The following is a 6000-nucleotide window of genomic DNA, read 5'->3' as shown; positions in this document are numbered from 1 at the left end:
TACTAAATCAAAACAAAGTGCAAGTATAACTATGAGAACGTAATTCAATATTAGCTGCTTCATAAGCAGTTTTTATATTGGCAGTGACGTCACAGTTAGTTCTGACCCCGCATTGTGATTGGCTGAGATGTATTGTCTATTTATCTACAGCAGTGGTCCCCAAACTTTTTTGGCCGGGTACCCCCTGTTACCTCCTGACCTAGCTGACGCACCCCCAATGCTCAGTCTGGTTGTATTTGTACGAAAATGATAAATGTTTGAGTGGTGCAAACCACTCCAACAACCAGCTTTGGCTGTAGGTGTCTATGTATGTGTGTGTACCTGTACGTGGGACCCAAACAAATGAGCATGGTTACTATGGTCACTGACATTACGTCAGACCACAGCTGATCAGGCTATATAAGACCTTGCACCACTCAGTTCACACGGGTATGATTTTTGAGTGGTGTAAACCACTCCTACAACTGGCTTTGTTAGTTTGTCTGTCTGTCTGTTCGTACCAAAAAATGAGCATGGTTGCTATGGTCACCCAGTTCACACGGGTGTGATTTCATTACGTCAGACATTACGTCAGACCACAGCTGATCAGTCTATATAAGACCTTACACCACTCAGTTCACACGGGTGTGATTTTTTAAATTTAATCATGGCAAATAATCACAGAATGTCACTGCACTGAGAGACATGCAGCTGCTGTAAACATCATATTTACCGGATTTTGCTGTTTGTGTTAAATAACACCGTAAAACCGCCATTACCCTTTTTATATCACGCACCCCCTAGAGGGCGTTCGCGCACCATAAGGGGTGCACGCACCACAGCACCCCCTAGAGGGCGTTCGCGCACCACAAGGGGTGCACGCACCACAAGGGGTGCACGCACCACAGCACCCCCTAGAGGGGCGTTCGCGCACCACAAGGGGTGCACGCACCACAGCACCCCCTAGAGGGGCGTTCGCGCACCATAAGGGGTGCACGCACCACAGCACCCCCTAGAGGGGCGTTCGCGCACCACAAGGGGTGCACGCACCACAGCACCCCCTAGAGGGCGTTCGCGCACCATAAGGGGTGCACGCACCACAGCACCCCCTAGAGGGCGTTCGTGCACCACAAGGGGTGCACGCACCACAGCACCCCATAGAGGGCGTTCGCGCACCACAAGGGGTGCACGCACCACAGCACCCCCTAGAGGGCGTTCGCGCACCACAAGGGGTGCACGCACCACAGTTTGGGGTACATAATGAAGATTAAGTTGTGTCTCTTTAATTCACGTCCACACTTTAGGTCAAATTAACTTAAGAATATGTTATGATCAATGTCAGGGGCAAACTTAAATAAATATATATGTTAGTATTTGCCCTTTTAAACTTTGATTTGACACTGGACATGTGGCTTAATTATTTGGAAACTCTCACAGTGGCCCCCTGATTGTTGTTGGCCTCATGCAGTTGCCTATACCTTGCCTAATGGTAACGTATGCCCCCAGTTCCTTTCATACACATGCCAAAACAATGTCATAACGATGGATGGAGGGCAGAAACGTCACACTCCACTGAGCCTAATGCCTATATTGACGTTCCCTCATAGTGCTTAAATAAACAATGGTTTAGGCACATTATATGAATTTGAAGAACTCCAGTCACTACTGTATACAGTATAGGCACTGGAATCTAAAGTTCAACTGTCTATAGAGGGTGGAGGATAACTTCATGGGTTAACTGTGACTATCATACCAACCAGTATTTTGGAATGTAGCTTTTGTCTATGAGTCATAGACAAAAGCTACATTCCAAAATACTGTTGGTATGATAGTCACAGTTATGACAGGTGGTGGGCTGGTATCTGAGATTGGGCCTTTCAGTTTCAGGATATCATGAGAGGCTGTAGTAGTTGGTTTCTGTGTGACGCCCTTCCGTGCATGTAACATTACTATCTACTGTATATGTCAAGTTCCATTATGAAGGCATGGGTTCCTGCCTTAGCTGCTCAGCCAAAACAACCTGAAGCTTTCAACTTGATTTTCCGAAATCCCTGAAAAGGTCAGATTTCGTCCGATTATGACCAGAGCATAATAAACTCACTCTTTTTTAATGCAGGTCAGAAGTGGACTACACTCACTACAGTATGACATGACATTATTACAGCTATTCATCTTGGCCATTGAATGCAGCTTTTGTCTCTTGACAGGCGTTGTGGGCTGATGTCGTGAGACCACCTAATGGGCGTGAACAGAAATGAAATTCAACTGTTGGTTTCTGTTTTCTTTTGTAAAATAATTCACATTATCTATCAATGTCACAATGGGTTTTCACAAGCCCAGGTATGTCCAAATGGGTTTTAAAAACCAACTCCTTCTCTAATCCCTGCAGTGCACTTCTCCCTGATATAATAATAATAATAATAATAATGGATTTTATTTATAATGCACTTTACATTCCTCAGAATCTCAAAGTGCTACAGTAGGCAAAATATATGAAACAATAGGTAAAAGCAGAAAAAAAAGAACATTACATGATTAAAAGCAGGAAACAAAAAAACAACAGTTAATGAACACGAGGTCAGAGAATAAAATCAGTGTGTTTGGGGGAAGGCCTTATTAAAAAGGTAGGTCTTTAGTCCTCTCTTGAAGCAGTCGATTGACTGTGGCACTCTCAAGTGTGGGGGGAGAGCATTCCACAGTTCAGGGGCAGCTGTGCAGAAGGCCCTGTCACCCATGGTGCGCAGGTTGGCCGTGACGGGGTTGAGGCAGTATGTATTTGATGAGCGGAGGGTGCGGGTCGAGGGTTTCAGGGAGACTAATTCTTTGAGGTAGAGGGGGGCGTTTCCGTGGACGCATTGGTGGGTGAGCAGGGATATGTTGTATTGTGTTCGGAACGCGACGGGGAGCCAGTGAAGTGAGCGGAGGATGGGTGTGATGTGTATACAATAACACTTTTATATCCATTCACTGTTGCGTAGGGCTTCTTGCGTCCCATGAACTCCAACGTGCTGCAACATGACATGTCGGGGCACAACAAACGTGTAGTCTAGGGATAAACAACAGTTCCCCGTAGATATTTAACAAGCTGGCTCAGATGTCATGATAAACACATGTTCTTCCCCTTCCAGTCAACGTACAGCTAAATAAAAAGTAAAAGTCAGGTGCTCCTTTTGCTTAAGGGGAGACAATCAATCAGGTGTACTGTAGATTTGAGACAAGTCAAATTGGCAAATCAGTACCTGTGCTTCGAGGGACCATGCACGTCTTCATGTCACCATGAGTCATCCATTACCATAATAAGGAGTTCCCAATGCAGCTACACCCAAATATGGAGTGTGTTGTCTAACCTCAATGTGTCATGTACACTATGGGCATAAAAGGGATACATACTGACAGATACAGAGATCTCCATATATTACCAGAGACACGGACAGACAGACGGGTACAACGGGTACTCTGACAACGCCCTTGGCGCTATGACTCAGACATCATGATTGGTCGGTCTCGTATCGGTGGTGTAACGTATAGGTGAGGGCCACATAGCGGCTTAGTTACGTCATCACCATCAACAGCCAACAGGGACCACCGGGGACAGGCCTACATACGAGGCCGACCACAGTACTTGTGTGCTCTGCTTGCACAAGTAAATATAGGTATTGTCAAGATCTGGTAATAAGCCTGTCAGCTCCAATAACATCATCTCTTGTTCCAGGGACATAGTCCATCAGACAGAGAGCAAAGAAAGAAGACCTTCTGATTATTATTCGTATAAGTAGTATGTCAGAATCTAGAATCTTATTGTATTGCAATTTGCAAGTGTTTGTGCTTAGGAGGAATTCTTGGAGAGTTGTTCAATACAAAATCACACTATGAAATATTTAGTGGCACAGGGTGGGGTTGGGGTAGGACCTGACAACCTGACCACAGACGAACGGAACAGCATCACAACACTGCGGAACAACACACAAATAGTTATTAAACCAGCTGACAAAGGCTCAAAAATAGTAGTTTTAGATAATTTCCAGTACACATATGAAGCTAACAGACAACTATCCAACACTAGATACTACACTCACATAGCAGCCAGCATACAGCCACAGACTCAGGTCAAACTCAGACAAATCATTACAACACTTTATCACCAAAACTACATCACCTCCAAACAACGCGACTTCCTCTATGGACCTGATAACCCCAGACCTAGGATATTCTATTTACTACCCAAAATCCACAAGGATCCACAGACTTGGACTATTCCCTTCGAGGTGCCTCCCGGCAGACCTATACTGTCAGACTGCAGCAGTGAGTCCTACCACATAGCACAATACATAGACCACTTCCTCAACCCCCTCTCCACTATAAGTAAGTAGCCTTGCCGAGCCATGAGGCCCATAGGGGCAGGTGCCTATCTCCTGTTTCTGTAGCGTGAGGCAGCTTGATGTACAAGTACACCCCCTGGACATGACGCTAGTATGTCGCAGGGACTTACCCCCAATCCAACCCTTGATGCTGAGTGTCAAGCAGGGAGGCACTGGGTCCCATTTTTAGAGTCTTTGGTATGACCCCCTCTCCACTATACACGCCAGTTATTTAAGAGAACAAACTTTTAGTAAAAGGCCGATGCACACCTCAAGGCTATTGACAGGTGCGTAGGGCAATAAAGCATACTTAAAAGGGTATCTTTGAAAAACAAAGAAGGGTCCCGCACACTGTCAGAAAACTTGCCAGAAATGTTGCTCTTTGAGCAACATTTCTGGCAAGTGTGCGGGACCCTTCTTTGTTTTTCAAAGATACCCTTTTAAGTTATTTAAGAGACACATATGACTTCCTAGAAAAGATCAAGCCCATAGCCGTGCCACCACACACATACATTTTCACCATAGACATTGACAGCCTTTACACTAACATACATACAGCCACTGGTTTACAGGCAGTTAGAAATCTTTTCCAGACACACCCGGACAAGCGGGACAACACTAGACCAGACAATGCCATTTTACAACTATTAGAACTCAGTCTCAATTGCAATGATTTCACCTTTAATAACAAACACTATTTACAGATGGAGGGCACGGCTATTGGCAAGACATTTGCACCCGCTTATGCAAACATCTACATGAGTGAGTGGGAGAGAGATTCTCCACTTTATCTCCCAAGCCCCCACAGCCACATACACTCCATTTTAAGCCCCGCAAATTCATCAACAACCCCCATAGTCACACTTCCTCCCCTTAAGCAAAAGCAGCACCTGACTTTTACTTTTTATTTAGCTGTACGTTGAGAGAGAGGCCTTGGCAAAGTGTCCACTACAACCCATCATGTATTTCAGATTTTTAGATGACATCATAGGGCTCTGGCCACACACCTTACAACAGTTTGATGCATTTTTACAGATTTTGAACACACACCATGCTTCCATAACCATCAAACACATCATTCATCCAACAGAGGTCAACTTCCTGGACACCACCGTATTTTTTCATACCATAGATCATACACATAAACGACTACTGACACAAATATATTTTAAGGACACAGACACACACGCACTACTCCATAAACACAGTTACCACCCAAAGCACACTTTTGCAGGAATCATCAAATCACAAATCATTCGGTTTTTCAGGATTTCATCAAATAGGGAACATTTTAATCAGGCCACACACACACTTTTCACAGTCCTCTGTAGGAGAGGCTATACTGTAGCAAGAGGTTCTTGCGGACAATCAAGAACAATGCCCTGGCCTCTCTCTCCCCCACCTGGTCACTTTCCACTAACATACTCTCGGACACTCTGCCGCCCACCCCTAACCCTCCCACCCCTAATTCTAACCCTAACCTCAGCCCTAGCTTTCCTCCCCAGCAACATCAGAGCATGCAGCCGGAGCAGAGGCCTCTCTCTGGCGCGGGGACAGGGACAGACCTGGACGGGGCCCTCTCCTCTATGTCCTCCCTCCTCTAGGGGACAGGGACAGACCTGGACGGGGCCCTCTCCTCTATGTCCTCCCTCCTCTAGGGGAC

The sequence above is a fragment of the Electrona antarctica genome, assembly GCF_951216825.1.
Source record: "Electrona antarctica genome assembly, chromosome: 2".
Taxonomy (NCBI): Eukaryota; Metazoa; Chordata; class Actinopteri; order Myctophiformes; family Myctophidae; genus Electrona; species Electrona antarctica.
Note: the sequence above shows the minus strand (reverse complement) of the source record.